Consider the following 15,067-nt stretch of genomic DNA (forward strand, 5'->3'; position numbering starts at 1 on the left):
CAGTTGCCCCCGGCCCCCGCACAAGCACTCAAAATCTCACCCCAAAAGTTGTCAATGCTTTATATCCCAGTTCAGAAATCCATCAAATGCTAAGGCTCCTTTTTACTGTGTCAGAGATGGTGGCTGCAATTATAAAATTAAGTGTGGTCACGTCTTCACCATCACTGCTTCCTTCTCTTCCTATATTGCCTGTCTGGTCGGATCCATTGGTTATCTGAAATGAGAATTGCGTGTAGTGACAAGACAAAAGGAAAACAGTGCCTCCTTACGCCATTGGCTGCCTGTAAATCAGAAGAGATTGAAGGAAGCTGTGTAACTAGGGTCTTAGGAGACTGGTTAGGTAAAAGGTAACTTCTTTCTTTTCACAAACAGGCAGCATCTATGGAAAAGAGTACAGTTGATGTTTCAGGTTGTGATCATTCATCAGGACGGGAGAAAAAAAGATGAAAAGTAGAGTTAAAAGGTGGAAAGGGGAGCATGAAACACAAAGTGATAGGTGAAACTGGGTGGGGGGTGAAGTAAACAGCTGGGAAGTTGATTGGAGAAAGAGATACAGGGCTGGGAAAAGGGGAGTCTGACAGGAAGGGACAAAAGGCCATGGAAGAAAGAAAAAGGGGGAGGAGCACCAGAGGGAAGCAATGGGCAGACAGGGAGATAGGTGAGAGAGCGAAAAGGAAGATAAGGAATGGTGAAGGTGTGGGGGGGGGGTGCAATTACCAGAAGTTAGAGAAATCGATTTTCATGCCATCTGTTTGGAGGCTACCCAAACGGAATATAAAGTGTTGTTCCTCCAACCTGAGTGTGGCCACATCATGAGAGTGGAGAAGGCCATGGATAGACATATCGGAATGGGAATGGGAAGTGAAATTAAAATAGGTAGCTACTGGGAGATCTCGATTTTTCTGGTGGATGGACTGTAGGTGCTTGGCGAAATGGTCTCCCAATCTACGTCGGGTGTCACCGATCAACAGGAGGCCACACTGGGAGCACCAAACACAATATATGACCCCCAACACACTCACAGTTGAAGTGTTGTCTCACCTGGAAGGACTGTTTGTAGCCCTGAATGGTAGTGAGGGAGGAGCCATAGGGGCAGGTGTAGCACTTGTTCCACTTGCAAGGATAAGTGCCAGGAGGGAGATCAGTGAGGAGGGATGAATGGATTAGGAAGTTGCAGAGGGAGTGATCCCTGTGGAAAGGAGAAAGTGGGGGAAGGGAAAGATGTGCTTGGTGGTGGGATCCTGTTGCAGATGGCAGAAGTTCTGGAGAATTATGTGCTGGACTCAGAAGCTGGTGGTGTGGTAGATGAGGAAAGAGGAACCCTATCCCTGGTAGGGTGGTGGGAGAATGGGGTGAGGGTAGACATGCATTAAATGGAAGATGTGCAATTGAGGGTAACATTGATGGTGGAGGAAAGGAAGACCTTTTCTTTGAAAAAAGAGGATACCTCCTTCATTCTGAAATGAAAAGCCTCATCCTGAGGGCAAATGCGTTGGAGATGGGGAAATTGAGAGAAGGGGGTGGAGTTTTTACAAGTAACAGGGTGGGAAGAGGTATAGTCCAGGTAACTGTGAAGTCTGTGGGTTTACCATAGACATCAGCAGATTAGCTGTCTCCAGACACAGAGACAGAGAGATTGAAAAGGGGATGGATGTAATGGACCTGGTAAATTTAAGGGTAGGGTGGAAATTGGAGACAAAGTAGATGAAGTCGATGAGTTCAGCATGGAAGCAACACCAATGCAGCTGATGACATAGCGAAGCCACCATTGTAGGCTTGGAACATAGACTGTTCCATGTAGCTGACAAAAAGGCAGGCATTGCGGGGACCCATGAGAGTGCCCCTGTTTGAAGGAAGTGGGAGGAGGCAAATGAGAAATTATTAAGACTGAGGACAAGTTCCACTAGACCCAGGAGAGTGGAGGTGGAGGGGAAATAGTTGAGACCTTTCTGGTGGGGGAGGGAGGTGTATAGGGACTGGACATCCACAGTAAAAATAAGATGATGGGGGCCAGGGAATTTGAAATCATTGAAAAGATTCAGAGCATGTGGAGTGTCATGGATATAGATAGGAAGGGCTTGAACTAGGGAGGATAAAACAGAGTTAGAGCATGCAGATATGAGTTCAGTGGGGCAGGAACAAGCAGAAACAAAGGATCTATCCGGATGAGTGGGTTTGTAGATCTTGGGTAGGAGGTAGAAACGGGAGCTACGGGGTGTGGGAACAGTGAAGTAGGTGATGGTGTGGAAACAAAGGCCTGGTGCTCCTTAGTGGGGTCCTGTTTGAGGGGTAAGAAAGAGGAGGTGTCCAAGAGTTGGTTCCAGGCCTCAGCAAGGTAGAGGTCAATACGCTAGGCTACCGCAGCACCCCGCCTTATATGTGAGTTTGATGGTGCGGAGGGAGTGGACAGCAGAGTGTTTGATGGTGAGGAGGGAGTGGAGGTCAGAGCATTTGATGGTGAGGTGCACATTCCAATTGCAATGCATGGAGTTGCACTAAACTTGAAATATCTTTGCTTATCATTCAAGTTGGCCAAATTTGGCCATTGCAAATGCATTTGCTGTATTTAAATGAGATCACAAGACTTCTTGTCCAACTTTATTTAGGAGCTATTAGCACTCAGCTATGTGCTTTCTTTTTTAGAGTGGTTCCAGTTCCTGTATGTGCATGTTGTCTCCACCAGTATCCATCTTCTTCACTCAGGAAGCAAGATGGCACTTGTGAACAATTTATTAAACTTATTTATATACCCCTTCTGAATTACTCTCACCGCAATCTGCAGCCAGAAGTTTCCCTTTAAACAACATACTTTTGAACCGTCATAATGAACTACCGATATCACAATCTTCTGAAGGACCTAGTGGAATTAGCTCTTGAACATTCAGGTACGGCATCTTTAAGCAGGTGAATGTACATCACCATGGCCAGAAGAAAGGGAGGAGGGGAAGACTCCAAGGCAGGTTGAGATGCAGAGGAGTGAAACTCCCACTACCCAGCATCTTGTTAGCAAACATACAGTTGCTGGGGAACAAGGTTAAGGACCTAAGGGCAAGATTGCGGTATCAGAGGGAAATAATGAAGTGCTGGTTTCTGTGTTTCACAGAGCCGTGGCTCATTCTGGACATGTCAGATGCAATGGTAAGACCCGAAGGCTTCTCAATACACAGGACAGACTGAACTGCTGATTTGGAGAAGGCAAAATGTAGGGGTCTGTATTTCACGATAACCTCTTTCAGGTTTTTAGACATGGAGGTTAAGTCATACTCTTGTTCCCCTGATCAGGAATATCTAATGATTAAGTGCCGACCGTTCTACTGACCAAGAAAGTTCTGCTCCGTGACCCTTTCCACAGTTTACATACAGCCCAAAGTCAATGTTAATCAGGCACTTATGATATTGAATGCTGCCATCACCAAACAAGAAATAGTCCACCTCGACACATTTCAAATAATAGTCAGTGACTTTAATCAGGCTTCTTCAGCATATAGCCAGCAGCACCAGGGGTCCCAATACACTCAACCACTGCTATAATACAATAAGGATGGCCTACCGTTGCATGCCAAGACTGCATGTCACAAAATCTGATTAACTGGCTGTCCTTATTCTACCTGCTCACAAACAGAAGTTAATGAGCAAGGCTCCAGAGATAAAGACAACAAAGAGATGTTTGGTGGAGGCAAAGGAGCAGCTATGCAATTCCTTCATGTTGGTGGATTAGGCCATGTTCAAGAACTCATCAGAGGGTCCGAATGAGTACACCACAGACTTCATAAAAACAGTCGTAGACAAGTGTGTCCTGGACGAACCGTAACATTGGCATTCTGCTGAGGGCCAGATAAGTGGCATTCAGCTCTTGTGACCAAGTAAGATACAAGGTCCAGCTACAATCTCTGGAAAGTCCTTTCACGTGCAAATTGGCACTCTGGACCAAATTTGAATCACTGAAGAATGCTCAACTCCAGTGGCAGGCTTGAATGCTAATACATCTTAAAAAGTGAAACCAGGCGACATAGGTGACAGTAAGGCTTCACATCCAGATGAACTCAAAGCCTTCAATGCTTGCTTTGATCATCAACAAAACGTGGAAGAGCCTTCACAAACACTCACAGTCCCTCATGACCATGCAACTTCAGTCTATGAGGCTGAAGTAAGAGCATCCTTCAATTGTCCATCCTGTTGGGTGTGGTCTTTCATTGATTCTATTATGTTTCTTGGATTACTGCATATGCCTGCAAGAAAATGATGTATATGGTGACATATATATACTTTGATAATAAATTTACTTTGAACTTTGAGGTATCCAGTTCAAATGTAGTAAAAATATGAAGCCCTCACTTTCCTGTGTTGTGCCATTCATTGGCTTCACATACTAGTCTGAGCTGTAAAATGTCTGCCAGCTCTTGTCCTGGAATAAAGTACTGCAAGTCAATTAACAACGTGCTAACTGTACTTGGTGTGCAATTGATGTGAGTTAATTGTACACTGTGATTTACATTCCCATCCCAAATAAGCCTCGATCAAGTCCAATTTCTTCAGAAAGGGAAGAAATATTTCTATTGCACAAGCATTTTCCCATTTTAAAAAAAAACTTGACCAAATGATTTAGATATCCAGAATCCCAGTGTATATTTTGTTCTTCTTTTTTCCATCTTCAAATATAACTGTAAGCAATTTACTATTACTAGAGATTAATTGTTAAACTTGACATGCTAACCCACATATGACAGTGAACAACAACCATTCTATGAAGTGCCAGAAATGAAATTTGGTTCTGACCAACTTCATTGAAAATGCCATTACTCAGATTTATAAATTTTTGTTCAGTAAGGATATTAATGGGTGCAAAGCAATCAAGTCAACTATATGGAGCTAAATACTAAACAGTTAAAATTAATTGTATAGGTTAAAGAGCTAAATGACATGGTCTTGATTCTACAAGGTTAAACCTTGGAAAAGATATAATTTGTAAATTTATGAAGTGAGCTTTATAAAACATTGAAACACGGAACTGTTTGAATACAACCATAAGAATGGTTAAAATTGTAGTTGAATTTTAAATGATGCAATGCATATAATCCACATTATGCACCTACAATAATTCAAAGTTTATAGGCCTGCAGGTCTAACTTGAAAGTAAATGATTATACTGAGAACTTAGAGATTTGCAATCCAATCTAACCTTACTACTTTATTTCCTATGATTTATGAGACCCATGAAACAATTTCCATTGACAAATGAGGTTTATATCCTAAAGCACTTATTAAGTTACCGTTTCATGCTGACTGGGGCATTTCATTTTCATTTACACAAACTGGTAAATGACAAAAAGATCCTCTAGTTATTTTGAAAAATATGACACCAAAGAAGTAGTGGCTGCCCATACCTCAACATGTGTGCAGTTAACTGGAAACAATCAGCTTTGTAAAGAAAGAACTTCCATTTTGTGCATAGTACAAGCACCTTAGAATGGAATTATAAGAGCTTCCCCTGCTGTTGCTCACATACTATAGCAAATAATGATGGAACAAGGAGTGAAATTAGGAGGTGTGGCCTTACTGATACTTCAGCATTCTGACTTGAATCTTCCCTCGAGTTCTACCCCTTCTCTTCAACAGCATTCATGCCCTTCCTCTCAAATGCATGGGAGCTTTGACCCCAACTCATGAAAATGTTAGTAAATTATTTTATTTACATCAAATGTAGGGACTGAGTGCATTATGCTCTGCTACTGTTTATTGCAGTAACTAGCAAAATCTTCAGTAAAATAACTGACTTACTCCTTTAATGATGTTCCCTTTCTTGGGCTGTGATAGCAATGGCTTTTGTACAACAATGTTTTCAGTTCCTGTACTGCCTGCAATTTCACACTGGATGCCCAGCAGAAGTCTTTGACTTAGAAAGTGGGATGCTTTTAGAAGGCCTAGGATGGTGGACATGGTTACAGGCCAGATTTTTTAGGATTGGAAAAGGAATACCTAAATATAACTAATCTCCCACATTGCTCTTCACTTAGTTATCCAGACTGGTTTTTCTTTACACATACTTTTTTATCTTGTTTGCAGATAAATATAAATTTTGAGATTACCATGGAAGAGTTATGTTCTGCTTGAGGTATAGTTAGGCCTGCCACCTTGAGCTCTCCTGACACCAGCCCAGTTCTTAGGTTTTGGGTTGAAATACTGCAGTTCTGATTCTAAGGCTCAAACCAAAACATTGACAATTCCTTTCTCCCACAGATGCAGCTCAACCCTTCTAGTTCCTCCAGCTGACTATTTTTTGTCCCAGGTTTAGGTATTTTTATTATGCTTTCAGGGGGAGATAGCACAGAGAAATTAAGGTAGCGATGCAGTGTCATAGTCGCGGCCACACCTAAAAGAAAGATGAACTGTGGCCCCAGACTGAGCTAATTTAAACTCTTCCACTTAATAAAATTCAGACTTTAATCAATCATTTCTTCAGACAAGAAGCAGTTGAAGCAACAGCACAACAAGGAAAGAACTGTCTTTATATTTATTGTAAACTCCTTCTCTTTAAATAGTCTGCATGGACCATATCTGAAGTATTAGAGTATAATAAGCTGTCTCTGAGTTACATACTTGTTTCTCCATTTATAATTCTATATTTCAAGATAACAATAAGCAACTTAATTTTAACAAAGATTAATAGTTATAATTTGTTATACTAATTCATGTTTGACCAAGAATAAAACTCAAATTCCATTTTCTGAAGAGAGCAGAAATTTAGAATTCTCTGCTCTACCAGAAATCTGTTGATGCTGGATCAATTGAAAATGTCAAAACTGAGATCAAAAGATTTCTGCTTGGCTAAGGCTTTAAGGTGGATAAGCGGAGTTAAGGTATAGGTCATCTGTAATCTAATTGAATGGTGGAACAGGCTTAGGGAGCTGAAGTACCTAATCCACTAAAGTTTAAGTATAATTCTATATTTATAAATCCAGTCTACTTCAGCATTTCAGCTAACATCAGACCATCACTTTTCCATCATTAAGTAAAAGAACATTCATTTTGAACAATGATAGTATCTCCTGAAATCCCGAGTCCATTAAAAACGAGTCTCTATGATTTAATACTTGCACCTTTTACTTTCAAACACACTTAAGGAAGATCTTGTGAACAAGTAATTTGGAAACACTATTTCATATACAGTATATGCAATGCTCACTTGCTCAATGCTCATACCAATGGAATTAGTTGCTACACTTCCTTATTTATCTGTGAGAAAAATCTCAAAAATGTGAGCCCCCATGTTTATGTTAATGCTACTGAAAGGTTTAAAAATGAACTTACATACATATGTCTAATAATCTCCTTTGTAGTAATGGAAACGAAAACTGAGTCAAATCCTGTTGAACAGTTTGCAACTTCCTTCATTGTCTTTTGCCTCCCCCTACTGGTTAACTGTTGTTAAGCCACCCAAGGAAGAGAAATACAACAAAATTGGAGCATCACCATACATATGATTGTAAAAATTAAAATAGAACTAGACTGCTTGACTCTGGACTATTCCAGATAATTAGTAGCATTGTGGTTGGCATCAAATCTGCAGATGCTGGAGATCCAAGCAACACACACAAAATGCTGGAGGAAATCAGGCAGGCCAGGCAACATCTATGGAAAGAAAAAGTACAGTCTTGGGCTGAGATCCTTCGGCAGGACTGGAGAAAAAAAGATGAGGAGTAGATTTAAAAGGTGGGGGAGGGGAAAGAAACACAAGATGATAGGTGAAAGCAGGAGCAGGGGGGATGAATTAAAGAGCTAGGCAGTTGTTTGGTGTAAAAGATACAGGGCAGGAGAAGGGGGAGTCCAAAAGGAAGGAACAGAAGGCCATGGAAGAAAGAAAAGTGGGGAGGAGCACCAGAGGGAGGCAATGGGCAAGCAAGGAGATAAAGTGAGAGAGGGAAAAGAAGAAGGGGAATGGTGAAGTTAGTGGGGAGGGGGGATTACCAGAAGTTTGAGAAATCAATGTTCATGCCATCTGTTCGGAGGTTCCTGGACAGTATATAAGATGTTGTTCCTCCAGCCTGTGTGCGGCTTCATCACAACAATAGAGGAGGCCATGGATTGACATGTCAGAATGAGAATGGGAAGTGGAATAAAATAGGTGGCCACCGGGAGATTTCAGCTTTTCTGGCAAATGGAGCATAGGTGCTTGGCGAAGCGGTCTCCCAATCTATGTCAGGTCTCACCGATGTACAGGAGGCCACATCAGGAGCATCGTGCACAGTATATTACCCCCAACAGTCCTAGAGATGAGGTTTCCCAACCTGTTACTTGAAAAAACACCATCCCCTTCTCTCAATTCCTCCGTCTCCACCACATCTGCTCTCAGGGTGAGGCTTTTCATTCCAGAACAAAGGAGATATCCTCCTTGTTCAAAGAAGAGGCTTCCCTTCCTCAATGCTGTGCTCAACCACATCTCTTCCATTTCCCACACATCTGCCATCACCCCATCCTCCTGCCACCCTACCAGGGATAGGGTTCCTCTTGACCTCACCTACCTGCCCACCAGCCTTTGCGTCCAGCACATAATTCTCTGGAAACTGCCATCTCCAACGACATCCCACCACCAAGAACATCTTTCCCTCCCCCCCCCCAACTTTCTGCTTTCCACAGGGATCGCTGCCTACATGACTCCCTTGTCAGTTCGTCCCTCCCCACTGATCTCCCTGCTGGCACTTATCCTTGCAAGTGGAACAAGCGCTACACCTGCCCCTACACCCCCTCCCTCACTTCCATTCAGGTGAGGCGACACTTCACCTGTGAGTTTGTTGGGCTCATATACTGTGTCCGGTGCTCCCAGTGTGGCCTCCTGTATATCGGTGAGATCCAACATAGGTAGGGAGACCATTTCACTGAGTACCAACCAGGAGAAGTGGGATCTCTCAGCGGCCACCCATTTTAAATCAGCTTCTCATTCCCATTCCGATATGTCAATCCATGGTCTCCTCTACTGTTGCAATGAAGGTACACTCAGGTTGAAGGAACAGCACCTTATATTCCATCTGGGTGGCCTCCAACCTAATGGCATGAACATTGACTTCTCAAACTTCCAGTAATGGCCCTCACCGTCATCATTCTCTATCCCCTTTTCCCTCTTTCACTTGTCCTTCACCTACCTTTGGTGCTCCTCCCCCTTTTCTTTCTTCATGGCCATCTGTTCCCTCCTGTTGGATTCCCTCTTCTCCATCCCTGTATCTCTTTCACCAATCAACTTTCCAGCTCTTTACTTCATCCCTCCCCCTCCTAGTTTCACCTATCACCTTTCTCTTTCTCCCTCCCCCACCTTTTAAATCTACTCCTCATCTTTTTTTATCCAGTCCTGCTGAAGGTTCTTCACCCAAAATGTCACCTATACTTTTTTTCCATAGATGCTGCCTGGTCAGCTGAATTCCTCCAGTAGTGTGTGTCTGTATAGTGATTAGCATAATGCTTTACAGTACCAGTGACGTGGGTTCTATTCCTTCCGTTGCCTGTCAGGAGTCTATACGTCCTCCCCATGGAATGAGTAGGTTTCCTCTGGGTGCTCTGGGTGACTCCCACAGTCCAAAGATATTCTGGTTAGTAGGTTAACAGGTCATTGTAAATTATCCCATGATTAGTCTAGGGGTAAATTGGGGGTTGCTGGGCAGCATGGTTCAAAGGGCCAGAAGGGCACATTCCACATTGTATCTCAATAATTAAATAAATAAGCTCCACACACCTATTAAAAATCAATTGCTGTTTGAAAAAATACTAAATGACTTCACTTCCTCCATTTCCCGAGGAAGAGAACTTCAAAGACTTTTGACAATCTGAGCAAATAAAAAATTGTTTCATTTCTATTTTATTAAATAATAATCCCTCATTCTAAGTTCTCCAGAAGAAGAAATATACTCTTCATGACCACCCTGACAATAAACCTTTGGATCTTGTATGTTTTGGAATAGGAATTGCTTTATTATTGTCACATGTAACAGAATGCAGTGAAAAGCTTGCCTTGCATACTGTTCATGCAGATCACATCAGTGCAGTGTATTGAAGTAGAAAATGGTAAAAAAATAACAATGGAAAATAAAGTATAGCAGCTACAGAGAAAGTGCAATGCAGGTAAACAATAAGGTGAAAGATCACAACCAAGTAGATGGTGAGGTCAAGAGCTCACCTTATCATACTAGAGACCCATTCAATAGTCTTTTAACAGCAAGGTAGAAGCTGTCCTTGAGCCTCTTGGTACATACTTTCAGGCTTTTATATCATCTACCCCATGGAAGAGAGGAGAGGAGAGAACCTCCAAGGCAAGTGGGATCTTTGATTATGCTGCACGCTTTACTGGGCAGTGAGGACTATAGACAGAGTCTATAAGAGGAAGTTAGCTTTTTGGGATGTTTTGAGCTGTGTCTGCAGCACTCTGCAGGTTTTTTGTCGTTATGTGTGGAGCATTTGTCATACAAAACCATTATGAATCCCGATAGAATGCTTACTATGGTGCTTCACTAAAAATTGATAATAATCGACATGGACATGCCAATATTCTTTAGCATCCCTAATGAATTAGAAGCATTGGTGAGCCTTCTTGGCCACTGTATCTACATGGTTGGACCAGGACTGACCATTGGTGATGTTCACTGCTATGAACTGGAAAATCCCATGCATCTTGACCTCAGCACCATTGATATAGATAATTATTCATTGATTTGTTTCTGTCCCCTTTCACTTTTCTAAAATTCACAGCTACAGCCCCAGGCTGTTCTTTTCATCATTAGACAATGATGAAAATTCCACTTATTACTCAGGGGAACTTATATAACTATATAACAAAACTTATTTTAAATTAAGTCCCAGTGAGATAAAAAAAATAGAAATAGCCCCTTCTTCCCATCAGATCCATGGCAACCATCAACTACCCATGTTAATTAATCCTAATTAACCCCAGCTTTGTTCTCCCAACATTTTCATTAACTGCTTCTATTTGTTTCGATTCTGTCTTTAAAAAGGAGATCAATACTCTACACAGTACCTCTGATATGGACACACAAATCCCTGATGTAAATGAACATAACACTAATCTCCTATGTTACTGAATGTAGCCTTCATTCTTCTTTATTTCATGGGCCTAACAATATGTGATAACATTCTTTTGGCTTTCCTTATTGTTGGTTTAGAATGCTAGTCTTTTGCAGACAATGTATGAGAATATCCTGATCTCTCCTCATCCTAGAACTCCACAACCTCTCCCTGTTTTTGATTATTCCTTTGCTTTTCAGACTGAGCCTGTATTTAATTGTCCTATTTGCCCTTTGAGAAGCTGGTAGTGAGTTGCACTCTTGAACAGTTGCTGTCCTTGAAGGTGTGTGAATGTATGTGTCTACTGTATAGTGCAGTTAGGAGAGACTTCTATGATTTTGATCCTGTTATGGTGAAGAAATATAATAAGATAAGATGAGATAAAACTTTATTTATCCCAAAGGAAATTATTGTTGTAAGGTTGCTCTGTCAGAAATATATACTTTGAAATACAAATTGTAAGCACTGAGGTAGTAAAAAGTAATAGTGCAAAATACAGACGTGCAATGGAACCATATACTTATATACTTAAGCAGGAGGAGTTGTAGAGTTTTATAGCCACGAGGAGAAGGGATCTCCTGTGGCGTTCAGTGGTGCACCTCAGAGGAACCTGTCTGATACTAAAGGTGCTCCTCTGTTTGTCCAGTATGTCATGGGGGGGGGGTGAGAGAGATTGTCCATTATGCTCCATAGCATCTCAAGCATCCTCCTCTCAGACACACCCACCAGGAAATCCAGTTTCACCCACAGAACAGAACCAGCCTTCCTGACAAGTGATATATTTCCAAGTCAGGATGGTGCCTGATTTGGAAGGCAGCTTCCATTTTGTGATGTTCCCATGATTTTGCTTCTAGCCTGCTTTCTAGAATACCATAGCTGCTCGTATGGTGAAAGGAAATGCCATGATGACCTACAAGAAGGGAAAAGGATATACAAACAAGGAGGAATATCTTGCAAGGTTATAGTGAAATGGCCAGGGGAACTATTGAGTAGCTATAGTGGAGAATTGGTGCAGACACAATTGACTGAATAGAGTACTGTGCTGTATCCATATTATGAATACATATCAAACAAATTCACAGGCTGGTGAATTAAACTTTGCTGTGCCATCTTCACTCGAACCAAATAAGAGATAAACCAAATACAATAAACCCAAGACCAAGCAATGACAAGGTCCGTTCTCTGACTAAACAGCTCAAGCAATTGAAGTCCATCCCATGTATATGTGGGTGAAGTAAATTTAATGAGTGCCTTCTTACTGAACTAAATGATGCAGGAAACTGATGACATTCTCAAATAATAATTCTTCCACTTAGACTCCTCTGCAGTGGGGGTAATGGAGGTCAGGGGATGGTGGAAGCAGGGGCCACTTTGCTTTGGAGTTGTACACAACATGTTTCAAGATTCATGCTGATCTGTTATACAGCACAAATACTGTAGCAGTCCTTTCCTCAAGATATACTGTGAATCAAGAGGAAGAGGTAGACCATCTGTTTCCTGTCTGGCTGATCCTAAACAAGTAAACAAACTACAATAACAGTAAATACAATCTCATATCCTTATTCATCAATAGCTTGACCTTACCCTCCATTAATTGTTGCCCACTAAAGCATCCACTTGGTCAGAATGGCAAATGAAAATTACCCGAGGTGAATGGATAGCCATGGTTGCGTCGAAGCTAGCACAACACTATTACAGCTGGGATGGGGGGTGCGGTCAGAGTTTGGATTTCAATTCTAACGTCATCCATAAGGAGTCTGTATGTCCTCCCCAGGGACCCATGGGTTTCCTCTGGGTGCTCTGGTTTCATCCCACAGTCCAAATACGTACCGGTAAGCAGGTTAACTGACCATTGTAAATTGCCCTGTGATTAGGTTCGGGTTAAATCGGGAATTGCTGGGCAGGCTGGCTGTACTATATTTTCATACTAAATCTCAATAAATAAATGAATAAATCTGTCAGATATCCCTGGTGTTACAAAACTTTTCTCATTTGCAGTATTGACACATAGAGGACAAATTTCTATGACTCTTTATGCTTGTTCGATCTCTTCACTGTGTTATCTTAAAGCAAGAGTAAACATTTCATCGAAGTGCATGAATTTGAATCGTTAATCTACATTCCTGCAGGCAGACAAGATTTTTCTGTTTTCGGCATTGCCTTCAGATTTATAAAGGGTCCAGTTTTTGATGAAGTAAGATATTAACCAGTTTCATACTCAGTGAAGCTGACTAGAAGGTATCCATCAGCAATCAGTTTTTTCAACTGAAACACAATCTAACATTTACAAAGCAATTTCAAACAATGGTTAGTTTTTTGTAGATTCTCCAATAGTATTACAGCAAAGCAGGAAGCCAAGTTTTGCTGTAATGTCAAGATACTACTTGAGAGACACAGAATTTATTTATTTTTTCTGATCTGATTTCCTGTATTCTTGTGTTGTTGACAGATAATTACAATTTATCACAAGTGCGTGCCCTTTAACAACTGATATTTTAATGATCAGAGAGATTAATTTATATTTTTTATGCTTTCAAGGTAGTGAGAAAATATAATTAAATATGTATAATTGCATGATTTGCCTTAGGCAGGGCTAAATTTACTTATTTACTTACCACCAGCAATATAAGAATCTTGCAAAGTTACAATTTTCCAAAGAACTGAATCTTTCTACAGCAACTCTTATACTTATGGTCAAAGAAAGAGATTGAATAGAATCTATAAGAACTAATTGTTATGGCTTGCAAAAACAAGTGTAAGAATGATAATACATTCTTAGTTAGTCCCAACTCATTACAGAGCAGAGATCATGTCAAGAGCATGTTGTGTATTCATTCATGAGACTCTCTGACTTGTTAAGACTTACCAGTACTCATTGGCTGGATACGAGTAGGGGTCATTTTTTTAAAGTAGAGTCACTTGCGAAAGGAGTATTGTGACGAGAACAGTTCCAGTCAAGATGGCACCTGTGTACAACACCCCTACTGTCGACATCTTCTGGATAGATTATGAAACCATATCTTTCACTTCTTTTATGTCTTTTATGTTTGTTTTTCATCTTCATTCTGGAACTGTTGGGGCCTGTGATTTGTAGCTTGGAGATCGCTTGGGTGTTTCAGCTCTCTGCAGGCTGCCAGAGAATACCTGTAGACAGAGGCAGTATGGGGGAACCTTGTGGTGAGAAGGCTGCGGGACGGGGCCCGAGCCAACTCCATTTCGCCAATCAAAGCAACGAGGTAGATGCCTTTTGATCACAGGTGGATCATTCTGTTCCTGAAGAGGGGAGACCACCTGGTCATTGCTAGGGGATCACTCTGCTGTCAGAGAGGAAGACTGCCTTATGATCGCTAGGGGATAGCTCCGCAGTCGGAGAGGTGAGACTACCTTTTGATCACTTCATCACTCTGCTACTGGAGTAGGGGAAGGTTGCCGCTGTGCCCCCAGAATGTTACCCAGGTTTTCTGTGTTTTGGATATGGACTTGGACTACAGACTTTTCTTTTTCTCCAAACTGCCTGAGCTAGTGGTTGCATATAAATGAGAAGCAATAGCATTTTCCATTAATGATTCTCGTTCCTATAATTCCTGGCCAGGAGCAAAGAAAAATATTAGAATATCTGGAATATGAAAGCTGACGGTGGTTATGATGAGAAAAATTAGCTCCAAAGGTACCATTATTCTCCAAGCTCTTAGCTCACCTGCTGGGCATGTGTCTCAATGCACGCCATCATTGGAGCTTAGGACAAGAGACCATGGCTACTGACTCTTGTTTATCACAGTTCCCACTGAAGTGGAATAAAACTGCTGGAAATACTTAACTGTTCAGGAAACATAGATAGAGAGTAGAATAAACCTTTACAGGTTAATATGGTTTTTGATTGCAGATTTTGCTGCCTGTGATCTTTCATCATCTTGTTTCGCATGCATGCTAGTAAGTGTGAGCTAATCTGTTTGGCTGATGGTGCTGAAATACTGAAGGAAATAAATGGCAATATGAGCAGCTT

The sequence above is a fragment of the Mobula hypostoma genome, chromosome 5 (genome assembly GCF_963921235.1).
Source record: "Mobula hypostoma chromosome 5, sMobHyp1.1, whole genome shotgun sequence".
In the NCBI taxonomy this organism is placed as follows: domain Eukaryota; kingdom Metazoa; phylum Chordata; class Chondrichthyes; order Myliobatiformes; family Myliobatidae; genus Mobula; species Mobula hypostoma.